The sequence below is a fragment of the Felis catus genome, chromosome C1 (assembly GCF_018350175.1).
Source record: "Felis catus isolate Fca126 chromosome C1, F.catus_Fca126_mat1.0, whole genome shotgun sequence".
NCBI classification, from domain to species: domain Eukaryota; kingdom Metazoa; phylum Chordata; class Mammalia; order Carnivora; family Felidae; genus Felis; species Felis catus.
The window spans coordinates 3,036,891-3,057,273 of NC_058375.1; the positions used below are offsets into that span (position 1 = coordinate 3,036,891).

The 20,383-nt window shown below is 49.8% G+C and overlaps 2 long non-coding RNA genes across 3 annotated transcripts; one reads left to right on the top strand and one right to left on the bottom strand.

Moving 5' to 3' along the window:
• Positions 1-2,882: 2,882 nt before the first annotated feature.
• On the bottom strand, positions 2,883-4,478 carry LOC109503069. Its single transcript, XR_002161952.3, has 3 exons — positions 4,244-4,478; positions 3,287-3,461; positions 2,883-3,197 (listed from the first exon to the last, which is right to left on the bottom strand). It is a non-coding gene; the product is annotated as an uncharacterized LOC109503069 (long non-coding RNA).
• Positions 4,479-5,859: 1,381 nt separating this feature from the next.
• On the top strand, positions 5,860-19,055 carry LOC109502044. 2 transcript variants are annotated; one of them, XR_006583848.1, is made up of 3 exons: positions 5,860-16,187; positions 17,828-17,889; positions 18,265-19,055. It is a non-coding gene; the product is annotated as an uncharacterized LOC109502044 (long non-coding RNA). The 2 variants fall into 2 exon arrangements; XR_006583847.1 differs by having other exon boundaries at positions 17,828-19,055.
• The last annotated feature ends 1,328 nt before the right edge of the window (positions 19,056-20,383 follow it).

The following is a 20,383-nucleotide window of genomic DNA, read 5'->3' on the forward strand; positions in this document are numbered from 1 at the left end:
GCACGAGGGGGTGAAGTTGTTCTTGTGGTTTGATTCTCTCCTGATGACCCTCCCCTTTCCCCATCTTTCTTTAAGGGCCTGTGGTATTGCACTGAACCCATTTGAATAAACCAGGAAGATGTCTATGTCTTAAGGTCCACAGCCTCAATTCTACCTCCAAAGGCCCTTTTGTCACATAACGTGGGGTATTCACAGGCTCAGGGATTAGAGTGTAGTCATGTTTAGGGCTGCTATTCCGCTGACTACATGGGAAAGAATGTGTAGCAGTTAGAACCAGGATGAGGCCATGATGCATGTTAATTTAATCCTTCTAGAGGCTACCTGCTGACTCTGAGGGGCAAGCAGTTTCCAGGCTATTTGGGGCTATTTGAGGGGTCACCATTCTACTACCTCTCTGACTCAAGGGCAAGAGAAAATCTTGAACCCTTGAAGCCCAACAAATATTCTGTAGATCTCCTGGGCTATTGAATTCCAACTAGACATACCTGGGACCCAACAAAGCAGAAAGAAAGAATGTAGGCTTTTCATACATGAGAGTATTCCCCTTTGAGATCTGTTTGTCCATCCGTCCATCTGCCCGAGAAAACTTATTGGCAGAAAAAGTTTCTGGGTGTTGTATAGGAATCCCGGCTGCCAGATGGATATGGGGGACCCTGGTGCTCATTCCAGCCCAGTGGGTCTTCCCAGAAGGGGCACTGGTTAACCTCAGCGAATAAACAAACCACCCCAGTGCTGCAGAAATGCAAACTGCCCTCAGAGAGGGGCTAAGAGGGCACTGCTGAGATCATTTAGTTGCTGCTTGGTTGGAAGAAGTGAGTTGCAGAGGATGTCTCTGCACTTAGCCTTGTTGGAAACCAAGATCCTCAGCTACTGATATGATGTAGCCTCTGGTCTCCAAGACCATCAGAAGCAGCCAATTAAACCAAAAATACTCCAGAAAGCAATTGCAAGGGGGAGCCATGGGTTAGCTCAAAGCTTGTGCCCCCAGAAACTGCCTGTCATGGAGCACAAATGATGTGCTGTCCTTCCCAGAAACCCCAGAGTGAAAATGAGTTTTAATCACCTGTCCCCCTAACACTAATCACCACCCATCAGCAGGACAGACCCTGCCAAAGCACATAATTCTCAATCACACAGGCTAAATAAATGAATAATTACAGGAATAAACTCGGCAGTTATTGCTAGCGCATTAGGCATGGGATAGACTCTCTTTGCTCCCCAGTCTGAATGCAGAGTCCCTGGGGCTGTCAAACTCAGGCTGGCAGGGCCACTGGGAGGGACAAAGACTTGCACATCAGGCCTGTGCCCCATGCTCCTCAGCTGCACCTCTGATAGAGTGTCCAAGCCACTCTGCAAGTCCTCACTGGAGACTAGAAAAAGCCATGTCCCTCCTGAGAGGACCCAGAGGGCAGCTAGAGAGATCATTTATCCCCTAATGTGGTCAGGAACACATGGGAAAATGGACCACAGCAGCAGCATCCTTCTCTCTTGTCTAGAGTGCATGAAGCTCGTAAGGAAAAGAAGCCAGAGGCTGGAGTCATGGACGCCAGCCATGTCCCAGCCTGCTTGTTCTACCTCTGGGGAAACTGAAGTTCCCCACAGCCTTTGCAAGGAATGAGGCTCATGAACATGTTTTTATTACAACTAAAATGGCCTGTGCCCATTTTATCGCTGACCATGCCTGCTTGGTCCAGAACCCTCCTCAGTTATCAAATAGAGACAAAAACAGGCGATTTTCTTCTCTTTCTATTTCTGTATTAAAGTAATCAAGTGGTGTTGTGTTCGAGCAGCTGTTTACCCAAAGGAATGAACAGAGATCAATATTAATATCTGGACACCTACACACTAATCTTTTTGAAATGTCAGAAAAAAATAAGGCATCGAGAAATTCTATTCTAGACATTTGCCAGTAATGGGAGTGAAACTCAATCTCTCTCTCTCTCTCTCTCTCTCTCTCTCTCTCTCTCTCTCTCTCTCTTTCACACACACACACACACACACACACGCACACACACACACAATTTCATCCCCACACTCATGCTTCTGAAGGTGACCCATAGCACCTGAATGGACACCAATGGTCCATGTGGAACTCTGAGCTTTGAGAGTAGAGTTTTGGTCTTTTTCATGTGGAAAGATCAAAGTGTGAGCCCCTTTGTTCCGAGACTGGAGGGTGGCAGCCAGTTGACAACTGGAGAGGGGCCAGGCCCTCCACCCTTCTCCATGATGTTAGATGGATCCCTGAGCCAACCTGCACACATGTGAATGCCTTTTAAGGAGCATTCTCCAATACCATACTACAATTTTGTTACTAATTGATCAGAAGCTCAGATGTAAACAGAAGGCATCCAGGGGTCCTGCCTGTATTTCTAAGTGATTTGAGAGCTGTGCTCAGGGGCCACCCACAGAAGGTTGTTCTGGAATTAAGAAGCAAAGGGGCCAAGTGGGAGCTTGGTGGCTCTAGAGCTGATCCCTTCTGGAAGCAAGTGTCCTATGAGCAACCTGTTTCTCTCTTGAATGTCCTCAGTCACTGCCCCAGGAGGGCTGCTTGGTGTCCTTTTACTTCCTTGGCCCCGGAATCCTTCACCAAACACCAAGCCCTTTGGGGAGCCACAAAGAGAAACCTTTGCTTGAAGTGTGCATGGTTCCCATAGCTTCCTTGTCCAGGACAGGGAGTCCTCTACAGGCAACCTCCTCACCCCCCAATGGGGCTACGTGTACCAGCCTGTCTTCTCGGAGCCACAACTCCCTCGTCTGAGAAGCAGCAGGGAGCAAAGTCATCTCTGGGTGGCCATGTGGGTTCAGGACGGCTCATACGATCTGCCTGATATAATGCTTGGAATATGACAGGGGCCATTGTGGTTGTCAAGAGTACTAAAAATATTAATTACTACCATTTATTATTAGTGATTCTTTTCTTCTTTTTATTGCCACCCACATACCTTGGATTGAATGGATCACCATGAAGGCCACCTGCCCTTTGTGTTTTGTCCCCTGATTACTACCTTCACTGTGCCCCAAAGGGCCCGCCTATCAGCCTGGGCCGACCCCCTATCAGTGAGGGGCCCAGCCCTGCTGATACTCATCAATGGGGTCTCAGATGAGTTCCAGCCTTGCTGGACCTCTGTTGTCTAATCCTCAAGGACGGGAGAAGCCTTCCACATGCACGTCCAGATTTCTGTGACCCTTGCAGACTCCTGTCAGAAGAAGAGACCAGACAAGGGAGACATTGAAACGGCCCCACAACCACTGAAGACACAGTGTTTGCCTGGGGCTTCTTTCCCACCTGTGTTTTGGACCCTGGAATTCCGCCTCCTCCAAGTCGATGGAAAACAAACAAAGAACATACATCTGTGAGAACATGGTGGTCGACAGCTGGGGGAAATCAAGAGCTGGCTGGAGGCGAAGCAGCCGTCGTCCAACCGCCCTAAGCCGGCACAGCCCTTTCCTCAAGGAAACCTCTGTGGAGACAGCAGATAAAGCCAGTGTTGTATTAGTGTAAGTCTATTTTACAAGTCCAAAGTGATTCTACTTCATCATCTTAAAGCAAAATCAATAAGAAACAAGAATGAAAAACACCAAAAGCAAAAGGCAGAGACTTGTAGATGAGAAAAAAAGAAAACCACTCTGATAGGAATCTTGATTTCCCATATCGTGGGGGAAACATGGGAACTTTGGTGCAAATGGTAGCACTCTCCAGCTTCCTGTCCTCGAGATGCCCTTCATTCAGGCTGATCCAGAAGCTTCAAAGAGGAGGGACAGGGAACATGTGTTTAAAGTAGAAACACTAAAAAGGACAGACACAGGCCTCATCATACATCCCCCAAAAATTGGATGAGAGGCACTGAAATTCACAACAGCTCTGAGACAATACAGTGGTCACCGTCATCACCCCGGGAGTCACATGCCCCGTGCCTCACACCCTCGGTGCCCCAGCAGGCTGCGGGCAGCATGTCCGGTGGAGGAGAACTGTCCTTTGCTGGTACCAAGTGTGCACCATCTTGAGAGCTGCAACTTTCCTGATCAGTGACACTGGATAGACCATTGAAACACAGGCACCAAGAGAAGGAAGTTCATCCCAAATTCTGCAGACATCTTTATTCATCCGAAATCAGTGGTTTCCAGGGTGTCAAAGATATAACATGTAGGAAAAGATGCCCATGGTCTGAAGTTCTACCACTGGGGACTAAGAAGGCAGGGGCTCTTCAGTCAACCCTGATGGCTTCTCCACCTCCAGTCTCACCTGTGGCCCCTCACTCCTCTGCTTGGAACTCAGGGCCCAGCTGCTGCTCCTCTGGGCACTCTTGTGGCCTCCCTTTGCCCAAAATTCCTTTCTGCCAAGTGTTCACACAGTTGGCCTCTCCAGTCTGGGCTCATGTGCCCTTTAAAGGAGGCTGATCTGAAAATTACTCCTTCCCACTCACACACTACTGCCCCCCAACCTCGCCGGTTCTGTCCTGTTCAGCCTCTCTCCCTGCCTGGTGCATTGCATTCTATGTACTTCTTTATTCTATTTACTGTTAATCATCTGTTGCTGTCACAGTGGAATACGTTGTTTGTGACCTAGAATAGGAACCTGTGATGGATCATTTAGTAGGTCAGCGTGGCTGGGTCATGGGGCTTAGGGATGTGGTCATACATTATTCTGGATGGATTTGTGAGGGTGTGTTTGAACGAGATTGATATTTTTTTTAAATTTTTTTTAACGTTTATTTATTTTTGGGACAGAGAGAGACAGAGCATGAATGAGGGAGGGGCAGAGAGAGGGGGAGACACAGAATCGGAAACAGGCTCCAGGCTCTGAGCCATCAGCCCAGAGCCTGACGCAGGGCTCGAACTCACGGACTGCGAGATCGTGACCTGAGCTGAAGTCGGATGCTTAACTGATTGTGCCACCCAGGCGCCCCGAGATTGATATTTTAGTTAGTGGACTCTGAATAAAGATTGCTCTCCCTGACATGGGTGGGCTTCATCCAATCAGTTGAAGATCTTCATAGGAAAAAAGACTGGCCTCTCCTGAGCAAGAGTGAATTCTGTGGCAGACAACCTTCAGGTTTTCTCTGGGTCTGCAGCCTGAAGATTTTGGACCTGCCAGTATCCATAATCACGTGAGTCAATTTCTTACAATAGATCTCTCTATATGTATAAATTTTCTGTTGGTTCTTTTCTCTCTGGAGAATCCTGACTAACACAGAGAGCTCATAACTGTTGAGTGAAGGAATGAATGAGTGAAGGAAGGAATAAATGGCTTTGAGAAGGAAACAGGGATTCATGGGAAGCCATTCTGGGGCCGGGAGAGAGCCAGCATCCTCGTGGGCTTCTTGGTGCTCTCTCTTTACCATGTGAGGTCTCGTTCAACCACTGAGCCCCCACCTGGAGGCTCACCACCTGGAGAAGCCATGCTGCCTCTTTGTTGTGGGAAGCATTTAAGCCTCAGGATGTCAGGTGTGGTGTGAGCAGATTCTCCTCCTTCGATGGTGAGGAAAGGATCATCCAGTGCTCAGAATCAGAGGACCCAATTACCATCTGTGGCCAGAGACGCAGCCTCCAGAGCCTTTGTTGTCTCGAGTCCACAGTGGGGAGAAGAGTAACTCCTACCTGCGGGTTGTCATGAGTAATGAACACAGGTGATTCGGGTAAAGGCTTTCCAGAGTACCTGTTACAACAGGCTCGGTGGTGCTGGATGCATGCCTTCATCTACTCAGGTTGTTACAACAAAATTACCAGAGACCAGGTGACTTACAGACAACAGACATTTATTTCCCACAGTTCTGGGGGAACAGATTCAGTATCTGCTGAGGACATGTTTCCTGGTTCATCAACAGCCAGGCTGTCTTCTGGCTCCCCTGGGGGGAGGGGAGTTCCTCCCCTGGGGGGAGGGGGGAGGGAGCTCTCTGGGGCTTCATGTAAGGGCACTCATCCCTAATGACCTCCCAAACACCCCTCCTCCCAATACTACCACCTTCGGGGTTAAGATTTCAACATGTAAAATTGAGGGGGGGGACACAAATGTTTAGTCTATAGCGATGTTGTTAACAAAATGGAATATGTTGAATGTGCAAGCGACCTCTCTAGTCCTTGTGCACCAGCCCTTCACAGAGCCTTCCATTTAAGGCTCCATGTTTGATCACTCATTGATTCATTGAACCAAGTGCCTACTGTGGCATCAGCCTGGCTCAGGGCTGTGGAGAAATCTGCCCTGGGTATGAACCACGGTACCTCACATTTTTGGGGAGGTGGCAAGGGGCAGAACAACAAAGGAGCAAGATGATACCAGTGCTCTGGAAGAGCCTGGGGGCAAGAGGAGGGACCTGGTTCAGAACCGCTGTTCCCAGCAGACCAGCCAGCATGAGCCCAGAGTTCACCATCATCACATCACACCAGTTGTCACCCACTGACTCATTTCCTGGTGCTGAATTATGAGGCTCAGGAGATTTTCCAATACCCTCACTCAATTCTGTAGATGAGAAAGCCACAATATCCAGACTCTGATTCAGAAACTTGGTGCCACACTTACCCTTTAGCTATCTGCTTGCCCTCTCAAGTTTCTGGTCAGATTTGTGGTTGGGGCCGGGGTACCTCAACATTCCCATCTTATGTGCCCACTGGAATGGTGTCTAGGTGAGAGAGTACCAGGGATACCCTTCCCTGGAGGGCTGAACATTCAGTTCCAATGGCCTGGGCTACACACACCCATCCTTCTTAATTCAAACACCCTGCATGGTGAAGTGTGTCAAACACTCAGAATCAACACAAAATGAAATGTTTGACAATGTGGCCTTGCCACAGATGACATCACAGAAACTTCCATGAGTAGCCTTCATTTCCTCTGGGTAGCAAGAATACGCCCAAAGCTTCATTCTGCATCACAAGCAAGGTGGTCATCCAGGCTCCTATGGGCACCACCTCCTGGAACTATAATCATAAACCCCAGTAAAACCCGGGGTTCTGATAGGGGGCCCGATCCCCTGAAGTCCGCCTCTTGATGTGGTGGACATTGACCAAGAGTGGCTGAGCTTTGTTATTCTCTGATTGCTTCTATGGGTGTGGATGCCTTTAAACTATCCTCTTTCCTATTTGGGGTCTCTGTTTATCCTTCGAAATGGCCTGGCTAACGACTCCTATTTAACCTCCTGCTTTCCTTTCAGAAAAATGAATCCCATAAAAATCACTAGACTGGTGTCTGAGCAAACTCTTTGGTGTCATAAAATTTTGATGTAGAGGTTTAGCAAACGTGACAGGACGTTTTTGCGTGCCCTTCCAAAGTGTGCAAACTATTTTTGGTGTGTGGACATTTACAGAATATTGCCAGAAATGAGCTCCCCCCACACACTCCTTTGAAAGGGGAAGAAGTGATGAGTCAGGCCACGATGAAACAGGTTCTGAGTCAGAAGTCATGGGTTCACCAAGTGAAGTAATTCAAGATAATGTTCAGGCACAAAGTATTGGAACAGAGACAACAAGGGCCAGGGGGAGTATGGACACCCAGAAAAGGAATGTGGGTTGTCAGTCACATGGTAGTTGCTTCTACTCTGAGGAGGTGAAAGGGCGGACAGGAACCCTGCCTGTAGTATACTTTGGTCATCATTTCAGTAGAGGAAACACCTGAGGTCAAGTACCATGGTCCCAGGGGAGTCATGTGACCATACACGGGCGCTGGGTGGGGCTATGGGAACGGGGTTCTTTTTATTCCCCACATCACCTGCAGGATTTTGTGCCCTGCATGATGCAATCGGGGAACAGCTACCGAGAAATTTCTTCCCGAATGGTGTCACGTACGCACAGACATGGTGGTTCAAACAGTTGGCGTAAAACAAGCCCCAGAGCATCCAAAAGGAGGAATGAGAATTGTCTCAAGAAAGTGTAGCTGACCCTCCCCCACCCAGAGATGAGAGCCAGGATTTGGGGGAAAGAAGAAAATGACACTTATTGTGGGTTCCATGGGGGACAAGCCAGGAACAGGGCCAGACATGTGCAGGGTCACGTCTGTGAGGAAATATGAACACTAGTCTATGGTGGGCTCGCTATGCACCAGGCTTAGCCATTGACTGGCGTTTAATCCTGCATCAACCCATTTTGCAGATGGGGTGAAGCCAAGTCTTGGTGCTTGCCTAAGGAGGTAGGACCAGCATTCAGACCCAGAGCCTCTGCTTCCCACACTGGGCTGGATGCTTCATATTTACAAACAACTGCTCTCCTTGGGAGGTACTGTCTCCATTCTCCAGGAATGCAAACCGAGAAGGGTCCGGGAGTTTGTCCGAGGTCCCACAAGGACAGCGAGGGGGCTCAGATTCACATGCTGACTGGCTGACTCTGTCGTTCATGCTCTTTCTGGGACACCTGTGCCTCCCTGGGGCAGCTGGCATGCCCTGCCTGCTGTTCTCCGGTGAGGGACGGCTGGGTCTCCTGCTCAAAGGCAAGGCACCTATTGGAGTGGAGGCCACCTTCACCACAGCTGTCTCCCTACCATCTTCCGGATCGCAGCAGGGCTGCGAGTCTGCAGAACTGGGTTGTCCTTACGCACATGCAGCGTGTGGGTTTCCTGTTACTGCCTCCATTTTCTCCATTATGCTTCAAATTACATGATCTATGTCGTGCTGTCTTGCCATTGATTCACTGGTTAAATTAGCTGCTATTTCTCTCCCCTGCATTACAGGCTCCGAGTAATTTGTTTATGACTCAAATGTTCTGTGGGCTCTGAAGGAAAGGCTAATACGCATTCATTACAGCCTGACATGATCACTGTAAATCACGAGGACTGCGGGTCCCAGCCAGTCTCCTGGTCTCCTTGGCACGGTATTCCGTCTTCCACCTGACCAGGGCAGTGCTGCCGAGGCACGAAGTGTACCCAAAATTCATGGAAGGGGCGTGCAGAAGGCGGGCTATTGATGTGTAAAATCTGTAGAACAGTCTCAAACCGGAGCCAAGATTGTACGTCTTGTCCTCTGCATGACCTTCGAAGAGCACCCAACCCAGGCCTCCTCCCTCACTCCCAGGCTCCCTGGGGATCACCATCTGTCTGATGTCACAGAGAGCGTGTACAAGTAAAGGTGAGTGAGGATGACTTCATGGTCTTGCTGCTCAGGGTCTCACCCCCACCTAGGGCCTCAGGCCCCCAGGACAGACCTGGCCCAGGTTCTCAGACGTGATGCTCAGGGCATCATCCCCGCCCCCCCACCCACGACACGCATGACCCAGACTCTCTCTCATGCTTTGTTGCTGTTCCCATTTTGACTTCTCTCGAAGAGTCTTGTCCTCTGACCTGTCCACGGGGTCCCCACTGTCGGTACAGCCACGTCCACCCCAGAGCTCTGTTCCCCACTGGATGGTGTGGTGCTCAAAAGAGTTTCCAGACCCGTGGTCCCTCTCTCATCACACCTCGCCCTGGTGAAGTGTGGGGTCTTGTTCCCCACCCAGCGCCTTCGCAGACAGAAATGGGATGTGCGTGCCAATGTGCACATATGGGACACTTCCTGGTCGCTTATCCCACCAGTCTCTGCAATGGGCTGAATGTTTGTGTCCCTCTCAAATTCAAATGGTGAAGTCCTAACCCCCAAGGTGATGGTGTGAGGAGGGGGGCCTTTGGGAGATGATTAGGTCCTGAGGGTGGGTCCCTCACGAAGGGAATTAGTGCCCCCACAAAAAACCCCACAGAGCTCCCTCACCCTTCTGCCATGTGAGGGCACAGAGCAAAGATGCCATTTAATGAACCAGAAAGTGGGGTCTCTCCAGACACCGAATCGGCCTGAGCCTCATTCATGGACTTCTGGCCTCCAGACTGTCAGCAGCCCTGTCAGACTCCAGAACAGCCCTGTCAGCAGCCCAGATGGACCCACCATGCAGTGGCTCTCCAACAGGAGACACTCTGGATACAGATGAGCGATGGGTGGTGTCCACAGAGAATAAACAAGACTTTCAGACTTTCTAAGCAAAAAGAAGAGTTTTGTTGGAGTCCAAGTGAGGACAGTTGCCCAGGATACACAATCTTCACAAAGAAGAAAGTGCTTCCCTCTAGCAAAGGAACATTTAGTGCAGGGCTATATACATTTTTTATATAAAACTCATTAGACAAAGAACATTTCTAAGAGTTGCAGACCTTATCTTAAGTTTCTAGTATAGGCAGGGATGTGTGACTTTAATCTTATGGGAACCAGGGAAATTTCTTACTTTTTCTTATCTTTGTGTTCAGAATGCTCCTTTTTGGTTATTTTCTTTAATGATGCAGATGTACAATGTGTGCTTGGGGCAGGAATAGAGCACAAGTTTTGAAGTTTTGCCGAGTCATTTTGAGCTTGGTAGATGTTGAACCGTAGCTTCCCTGGGAGCCCAGGAGCAGGGCCCACAAACATTAAAGCTAAACACGTCCTTTATGAGTGGAGGTGTTTTGAAGAGATCCCAGGGCATGTCAGGTGTGGCCTTTCCTGGAGGTGGGCCCAGAGGAGCACCAGGTGCCTCAGGATGCCAACACAGAGTGGTGCTCCCCAAGGATCTGTGAGTCTGTGTTGGGTTCTCCTAAGGGAACACAAAACCAGACCCATTTGTCCTAAAATATGAGGCTCCCATGCTGAAACTGAGTGCTAAGGGACACAGAGCATGCTGACTTGACCCTGGGCAGGTGATGGATGTGAGGGGCAGGTGTGAGAGGTCATCAACAGACAGGGCTCACCTGGAGGACCTCTGCCTACAGATGGTGACCCCATCACTGACGTGGGCCTGCACCCAAGCCCCCCGCCCCCGGCAGTTTCTCATGGTTGCTTCGGGGCACTGTCCTTTCTGATTGGGAAGGAGACCAGAGTATCTCCAGTCAACCCACTGGGAAAAGCCAGCTCCTGAAGCCAGAAGCTCAGGAAATTCCCACCGTGAATGACAGGTGCACCACGTTAGAATTTCTATTTGCAGATTTAATTAGAAACTAGTTTGTGACGCAAATTATGTGGTGCCTAGGAAGGAACAGTGTAGAGGAACAAGGATCGACCTGCTTCAACGCTGAAATCCATGATATGTGGGTCTTCATGGCCGTCTACGCAAAGCCTTATCTGTTTCGGTCTTACAGAATCATGCTTTACTCCTAATTCCACTGACAATATTCTACTTAAAGAAATGTCTAAACAAACCACATGGCAATATGATTGACTATGACTTCCTACCGACAGACCAAGTACAGAGCAATTGCCCAATGCCTTCATCGGTCATCGGAAACCCTAATAGAAAATCTCAAGTCAATTTTCAAGCCTTTATGGGCGCGGTGGGTACAGAGGCAATGCTAGCCAAAGATATCGGAACTCCTGGGACCAGGGTTGAAAATAAAGCTCTATAAAAAATGCCATCACTCTAGAAGCCAAAGCGGAAACATTGCCATCTTGCTCACCAGCCGGGCCATTCCTTCCAGAGCTCTCTCTGGGTTGTGTGTCTCTGCATCTCTGTAGGTTGTGATTCACGCCTGGGGCTGAGGCTCGGGGCTGAGTCACCTCCAGGATGTGGGGGAGGGTGAGGCTGGGTGATAAGGGCAGAATGCCCCTGGCTGAAGCCAATTTTTCCTAATTGCTATCTTCCCCAACCCCATTTAAAGATGCAATGAAGGTGATTACAGAAACCTCTTTAAGGTAAACCTAAATTAATGGGTTTATTTAAACTCATAATGAACTTTAAACTCTCCAAACCGGTGAGCTCCGGGGCTGGAATCACTAATTGCAGCGTTGGTGGGAGCTGGGGACCAGTTGCTGGGCCTGGCAGCTGAGTGCTTAGCTGGGGGGGACAGTCCATTCATTATCCGGGTTTCTGGGAAACAGTGACCAATTACTCCATCTGCTCAGCATTTCTCTTCCCCAAACAGACAAATTAAGCCCTCGACCAGAGTCCCAAACATCAAGTCCTCTGGGAGCTAGGCTGCCCCTACGCAGAGAGGCTCCAAATGTAAAAGAAATCAGAAAGAGGTATCTCCGTGGAAGGGTTGTGGGGAGGCCCGAGGCTTGTCGGCTGGGAACAAGGCCAGAATGCTCCCTTTTGCTGAAAGAGATTTTCTCGTGCCCGTGGCCAAGCTGCGGACACTCTGGAGGACCCCCAGTGGGGCTGGTGTCCTGGGCCCTGTGCGGGTACAGGTGGGGATCTGCCTCATTTATGCTCAGTGACTTCCACTCAGAGCAAGGATGCTTCATTCCCTTGAGGATGTCCTGCCCCACTTGTACACGCAAGTGTTCTTAATATTCTCCAATGCTCTCAAGCCTACGGACACGGTCTTTCACCTTCCTGGGATGGACCTCTCTCTCGCCTGCTTCGTTTCTCAGAGGATTTGGGTCAAGGACAATTTGCTTTCCTGCCTCTTTCCTTCAGACTGCTCTCCCCAAACTGGCCCCACCCATTCTAGACCCTGAGGTCACCACCGTGTCTCTTGCCCAAAGGAGCGCGACCATCCAGTTTCCAGAGGGGCCTTTGCTCTGTGTCTGCCTGCACGGCTGGGCATGTGACAGGCGTGCAATAAACTGGCAGAATGAACCTCGCTGGCTTACTCAGGCAATACATCATCAAGAGGCTTAAGAATGCTAGATTTTTCTGGGCCCAGGGCATATTCTGAAGTTTCATGTGTCAAGAAATAAGGACAGAGCTGGGAATAACTTAATCATCTGTCCAAAGAACTCACAGCCTGACACAGCTCGGAGTCCCCAGTGCGTTCTTGGTTCCCATCACCTCGCAGGTGCCTGCGTGTGCTGACTGGCGGGCCATCGAGATTAATAAATACAAAGGCTTTTGCTGATGTGCAGGTACAGAAAAGTCACCTGCAGCTGCTCTGTCGTGACTGATTAATTAGGAAAAGACTCCGTGGTGCTAATTGGCGGTTGAGAATTTTTGGAGTTTTAACATTCATGGTATGCAAACGGATCAATGTCTAACAATATCTAACAAGATCATTTGAAAGTGAGATTCTCCTGAGAAGTGCAATCATGGTTTGGGGAAGCTGTGAGGACCCTCCGTGTTGTACATACTCGTGTCAATCAACACAAAGTTTGTTAGCAATTGTACTAATGTTTTTCAGCAAATGGAGACACCGGCCAATGAATATGCATTAAATGTAATTCTATCTACCTGTTGCCCTCAATCCCAGAAGCAAGGACCATTACATTGCAGAAGTTTGATGAACGTTGTCTCCAGCTCATAAGACTTGGAAATGAGTGAGTTTGCCCAGTTTGGGGGAAAGAGGCCCACGTGAGGCTCAGTGCTTTCTCAGTTTCCACGTGGAAAGCTCCAAATTGAAATCCATACCTCTAGGGAGTGAGATAAAAAAAAAAGAAAGAAAGAAAGAAAGAAAAAGAACTGTTGGGCCCCAAAGGGACCATTTCCCATCATAATGAGAATTTTAAATGGCGGGTTTAAATTCTTTGAAAAGCCTTTCAGAAATGGGTGTGCAAGTGATGGCTCCTGAATTACCAGCAGAGATGCAATTAAATTAGAGACAGAACATGTCACTCCAGGTTCCCAGCCTGAAGACCCTTTCCCTTGTCCTGGGAGGAGGGAGCACCCATGGCACACACAGCCCGGGAACCCAAGGGAAGGGCCCTTCCAGTCACCCCAGCTGCTGCATTTGAATCCAGAAGGGAAGGACACACCATGAGAGAGCCAGAAAGCCGCATGGCATTTCTTCCCGATGCACCCACCTCTTCCTCACCTGGACACAAGCTAGCTAAACCCGGGGTAGGAGGCTGTCCAAATGTTAGCAGAAACCTCCCAACTGCACCCACATGCATGGGTAGTTCTAACAACCGTTCCCTGAGCATGTACAGGTGCAGGGCTCCCTACGTGCCCGACGTAGGTCACCGGCTTACATCGTCAGACTCTCTGGGGCAGCGCATGCGGTCAGCTCCCCATGTTCCTGGGAGATGGGGAAGTGGCCAGATTTGAGAATGTGGTACTTGAAGGAGCTGGAGGCAGCCTGCCTCCTGGGTTAGCTTCTGGCCTCCATCAATCCCCAGCTGTGCAGGTGGGTGACCTTCTGAGCTTCCTTTACTTCCCCTGTAAAATGGAGATAATAAGATCACCTGTCCCGTGGGATTGTTGTGAGGATTGAATGACCTCATCCTTGCCTTGCACGGCCTGGAAAAAGCACCTGCTGTTATTCCAAAGGTTACATTATTTGGCCATTCCAAGTAAGCAATGGGGGAAGTTGAGGTTCCAAGCGATGTGTTCACCTCCTGGATGATCTCCGTATTAGGCTGAGAAGTGGGAGGAGGGGTTGTTTTGATTTAAACACACGTGGTGAGAGAAATGTAGCTTCTCTGAGTAGCCTCAGGGACATCGGTTGTTTTTCACCCTGCGAGGCCCAAAGCTGGGGCCAGAAACATGGTAGGTAGGGCTGGCTCAATAAATGTTCAGGAATCCAGCCCAGGCCATCCTCCTTAGTGGGATGTACAAGGCTCCCAGTAAGCCAGCCTCGCCTGGACTCCCATAGTCACGGTCACCCAGCGCCCCGTTTATTCTGCCCAGACAGGTGGCAGGTCCTAGTGCACAACAGAACAATGGCCCCCAAGGTCAGCTCCTGATCCCTGGGATCTAGAAATGTTACTGGATTTGAGAAAATGGTCTTTGTTGATGTAAATAACTTAAGAACCTTGAGACAGAGACGTTATCCTGAGTCATCTAAGTGGGTCCAAATGCCTCCACATGGGCCCTTACAGGACGCGGGCAGAGGGGCATCTGACACATGCATGGAGGACAAGGCCTTAAGACCACGGACACAGAGAGCAGAGCAACACAGCCATAAGGTAAGGGCCGCTGGCAGCCACCAGGACACAGAAGACATAGGACACGTTCTCTCCTAGAGCCTCCGGAGGGCACGTGGCCCTGCAGACAAACTGAGTTTGGACTTCTGGCCTCTGGAAATGTAAGAGAATAATTGTGTCTTCTTTAAAGCTGCTCAGTTGCTTACGGCAGCCACGGGAGCTCACACACACGGGTCTTTACACCCCCTGCCTGTGAACACGTTGCTTTCTTCTACCCGTAGGACACTGTCCACCTTCGTGTGTCTAAGTGATGCCTACAAGGCCCTTGAGGCTCCCCTTCCTCCAGGAAGCCTGCTGGGACCATGCCTCCTGGTCCTCACCCCTCCCACAGCACCCGCACTGACACAGCCTCTTTGCTTGTTTTTCTCCCCAACTAGACTAGGGGCTCCTCGAGGACGGGGGTCGTCCTCTCTGCCAGTGTCTGACCTAGGGCTGTGGATGAACAAGTGCATTCTCTCATTCCTACTAAAAGTCCCCCACAAGGCTGAGCATGCTGCCATTGAAGAAAGGAACATGGAGACGTCAGGAGTCAGCACTTCTGCTGCTCTGGAGTGTAGCAGGGAGGTTAGGTTTCCTGTAGCGTCTGCAGATGGGTCCTCAAAGCCACCGCGCACGCGGAAGACAGGCTGGGACATCCCACAAGGGCAACGATGTTGGCTGTGGGATTCCTGGAGAAGCACGGACCTGTCTCCTAAGACGAGAGCCTAGTGCTTTGCACAGAGACTTAGATGCAGAGCAGTGAGACTTCACAGGAACTCTGTCTTGTGCTGAGGAATAAAAGGAACATCCCCATCTGCGTGGAGGCTGCGGGAATGGGCGGAGGATGACCCTCACCATTGAGGTCACACATTGAATTAGGACTTGGATGAGCCACTCTGTGCCTTGGGTGAGGTCACTCAAATGCCCTGCCTCTGAATGAGGGCCTTGAACTCGGTGGTGCTTTCGCATCCTTTCAACTCTAAAATAAGATGACATTTAACAGGAGCCCTGTGCACTGACAGAACTGGAGTGGCCGTCAGTGGAACAGCCCCGTATTGTTGACAGATCTGGCCAGATGCCAGAGATGCATGGCCTCGCCTCTGAGTGTCCTTGAAGGCCAGCCTCTGGACAAGGGACAGCAGTGTGTCCAAGCCCGTCGGGTGTGGCTTCCTGTCACGGCACAGAAAAAGACCCTTGTCTGCACTCGCCACTGCTCTGCCTCCAGGGCACTCGCTCGCGCTCTGACCACGCATCTGAATTCCACGCGGGGGCTGGGGTGGAAGGAGGATGTCTAGGACACATCAGAACGTGGTACCTGGGATCTTGTTAGGTAGGAACCGGGGTTTGGTCTCCTCGGCCAGGCTTCATCCTTCCTCGGCTCTGGGCTCTGCGGATCCTTGGGTGCTGTTCAGATGCCATTGGCAGCAGGTGCAGAAGGTACGACTCAAAATGGGTCTCAAGCAGTAGGGTGTGGACTGGGGACAAGAACTAGAACATTGGGATCCAGGCAGGACGGGATGCAGCTTGTGCTAATCTGGGCAGCAGCAGGGCTCTGTGGAACATGCGTGTCGTGTCGCTCGTTCTGTGGTTCGCGGTGGGTGGCCATGGGTAAGTTACTTCACTTCTGTAGGACTCAGTCCCCACCTGAAATGTGCAGGTGCCCCAGTCCTTTCCCTCTTGGGTGTTGTCCTAGGTCTAAACATGCCCCTCCATGATACCATGTCAAAACCCCGAATGCTACCCTATTGGAAAAAGAGTCTTTGCAGACACAACTAGAATTAAAGATCTTGAGATGAGGTTATCCTGGATTGTCCCAGTGCAGTGGGCCCCAAATCCAATAATCACTATCCCTGTGACAGATCCACAGAGGAAAAGGCAGAGATTGAAGTGGTGTCACCACAAGCCAAGTGTTGCCAGCACCCCCCAGAGCTGGAAGAGGCCAGGACCCTCCCCCAGAGCCTCCAGAGGACCAGAGCCCTGGGAACACTTTGATAGTGGACTTGCAGCGTGCAGAATGGAGATCATAAATGTGTTTTAAAAGCCACCAAGTTTTCAGTAATTTGCTGTGTACGTCAGCTCTAGGGAACTAACGGGGGTTATGAGGATTAAGTAAATTAATTCTTATCAAGTGCTCAGTGAGACATTCAAAGCAGAGAGCTCAGGGCGCATCAGAGATACACAGAGCCTGCGAAACGCAGCCGTGACTTCTCACAACACGGGTTTCCATTCTGTTGTTACGTGTCCTCCTGATAGAACGGGCTTGCCCCGTGTGAGATTTTGCTGTGTGAAGATCTTAGTATTAGTCAATCCAATAAACGGGACGTTTCCTCTCAGAAACTGTTCACGTAAAATAAAGTGGATGGAAATCGCCAGTCACCTCTCCCCTTAGTTTACTAAATAAATAAGCCAATGAAGAAACCAACATATGTTGAGTACCTACTCCATGCCTGACCTGATGCTAATTTAATCTATGATGCGTTATTCACCCTCCCAACAGGCACGTTCATTAATTCATGGGGTGTTTACTGAGCGTTGACCCTGTGCAGGCTTTTATTCCAGAAATGGGGATAAAACAGTGAACTGAACATCCAAAACTGGACAGGACTCCCTGTCCTCACTGGGTTAACTTTGGTCTGGGGTAGAGGCAATGGGAACATAAACTGAGTAGAGCAGCAAAATACATTAGATATGGTGATGAAGGCAGAGAGCAGTACAGTAGTGATGGTCAGGAGGGACCCCATGAGCACCATGCCCAATGGCCAAGGCCCCCAAGGCGAAAGAGACCTCCCAGGGAGTGTCAGTGGGTCAGGGGAGGCATGGCTGGACAGGGATGGTCCCTTGGTCCTAGGACTGGGAAGAAGCAGCCGGGGAGTGGAAGGAAACTCAGGAGGGTAGGAAAGAGCCAGGTGGAGGTGTGTTTCTGGAAAGCAGGGGAGGCTTATGGGGTCAAACGCTGCCTCAGCTCAAGGAATGTCAGCCTTTGGGCTGACCGCTGATGGGATCACGTCAGCATCATGGGGGAGCCTCAGGAAAGCTGGAGGAGAGTGCCAACCCCGCCACACCCCTCTCATTAACAGCACCTCTGTTCTCTCTGTGGAGCTGTCCAGTCAGTCAAGACCCTCTGTTTCCGTTGGCCGAGGTAAGGTGTGGTGCCCCAAGCGCATCTCCTCCCTCTTCTCCTCTCTCATAGACATTCTCTTCAACTAAAACACCGCAAACCAAACCAAAGAAGTCGTGATTCATCCCATCTAGACGCACCGTGAAGCAACCTCCATTTGTCCTTCCTCCTGCTAGTGTGGGGCTGCTCTATCTCCTCCATTCTAAGACTTTACCTTGATTCTACCATTCCATGTCGTTTTGTGAACCAGCTCTTTGCAGGGGCCAGGTTCTAGCCAGCCAGTCAGCTTCTGAGGGTTCCATCCAAAGAACCCCAATGGGCAGGAGACAGCGAAGCTACAATTTTGCACTAATTTCTTCTTATTTCAAATTGTGTCCTCTTTCTGCCACGCCACAGCTGCCTCCTTTAGAAGCTGCTCCAAGAGGAAGCAAGATCTTTATAAGAACAGCATGGTCAGAAGCCAACACCATCGGACAACTTACAAGGGGTCTCCCAAGATCCCTCCAACTTTTGCTCAGACTTGGGCCCACGGGAGGGGAGACGTCTTGGATTGGCTGTGCACCTGCCGGTCAGCCCACCAGATGCGAACGTGGCCAGGGCGGGGGGCGCGGAGGAATTGCACCCTTGGCTATAACTCAACAGGAACGTTCCATCCAGCAATTTTGTAGGTTTTTTGTTCTTAGGAAACCTGAGAAGTCATCTCACTTTGTGTGTTTTGGTAAAGGAACCAAGTTTAATGTTAAGCCGTGTGTGTATGTGCTCATCGTTCCGGGGTGACGTTTCTCTGCGGCAGGTGGATTTCCCTGGGGGTGGTTGCAGTAGAGACCGCCCCCAGGTATCAGCAGTCCCGTCACTGTAGACACAAACAGGACATCTACTTCAGATTTCTCCCTGGGTTATGCTCATCCCCACTCAAAGCAATATCTGACTGACACCTTTCTCCAAACTCCACACCACAGACACACACCCACCTGCACACACGCACACACCTGATTTTTCTGATCACTCATTTACTTTTTGGTGGGTTTCATTGTCTAAATGCTCCCAATTATTCCCTACATGTAATAAAGCTCCAATCCACTCCTTTAGCCCCCAACTTCGAAGGAAAGAAAGCTAAACAAAACTTTTGATTTGGCCGTGTTCCCCTCCTAATTTCATTATGCATATTAAATTTTTACTGTCGACAACCTTGTTTAGAGGGAAAATCATTGGTTTGGCTTTTTCTTAAACTATCAGATGTTTTATAGACCTTCTAATGGCGTGTTTGGTGTGAAATTAATTATCAAAGATTCGCAGAGAGTTTTAAATTAGATTTTTTCTGTTCTTCAAGGCAAACAACTGGTTCTGTTTTTGTCACTAATATAAGGTTCTCATTGCTGCCTTTTTTCCCCCTACAATGAAATGATAAAACAAATCTTCAACTTATTTTAATGTGCTAATTGAGGGTTATTACAATTCATTTTCCTTGCACAAGCAAGTTAGAAGGGATTTTAATTGCCTCCTATACAAACATGTATTTGTAAAGAGAAATGATATATAAAACTAAGGGCCCGGAAAAACTTGTTTGGGCAATGTGCTAAGGCAAATCTATGGTTTTCTGAATAGATACTTAATGCCTAAACCAGTTTCCCTTTTGGATTGCGGATCCATATGTATGCATTGGTGTCAAAGCTCTGCAGAGATGCTGGTAGGAGGTAGAAAGATCCAGAAAGAGAAACAAATACAAGATGACTTCAGAGCATTGGTGCTGCCCTGCCCAAGAGCGTGGGGTTACTTCACAACAGGTACATGTATCCCAGTGTGGATTAAATGGTACCTGCAACCCCCCAGTGTTGCCGGGTCCCAGGCCTGGGGACACCAGAAGATGTGCCAATGAGGGCGGAGTTTTACGCTGAGGCGACTCACGGATGCATGTCCTTGGCCGCCACTCCTTCCCCTGGCGTGTCCCTATCACTTCCCCCTCCAGTGTGTCGTCAAGCCTCAAACCTGCCAGAGCTAATTATTTTGTGGGATGACAGGTTTAAAGACATACAATCAGAAAATAATGATCAGATAATGCTTCTCATTAATAGTTCGAGTCCAGAAAACACTGCGGGAAACAGTCGCAAGGCCCTGGCTTCTGGAATCCAGATTTCTGCTTTGAGGCTGGGGAGGCGCTCCCTGTGGCACCTTTCTGGAGTTAGAATCCCGGCAGAGGCTGGAGAGGTGCTGTGTTGTGAGAGGTGATGGGGGAAGTGGGAGTGAGGAGACTCGGTGCTTGTAGACATCCTGCCCCTGCCAGGTCCCTGACCCCATCCTCTAACCGCTGACTGCTGCAGACTTGGGGGTGCCCCTGGGCCAAGACCTGCTGGCTGTTCCACCCCATGCCTCCTTCATGCCTCATAACCCATGACCCCATGGATGCACCTGGGTCGATGACTTTTAACACTTTCAGTAGATGGAGGTAGACAGGCCAGGAGGATGTTTTTCAACACTCTTGCAACAGGGGTCAAGACTACGCCAACAAGGGACAGAG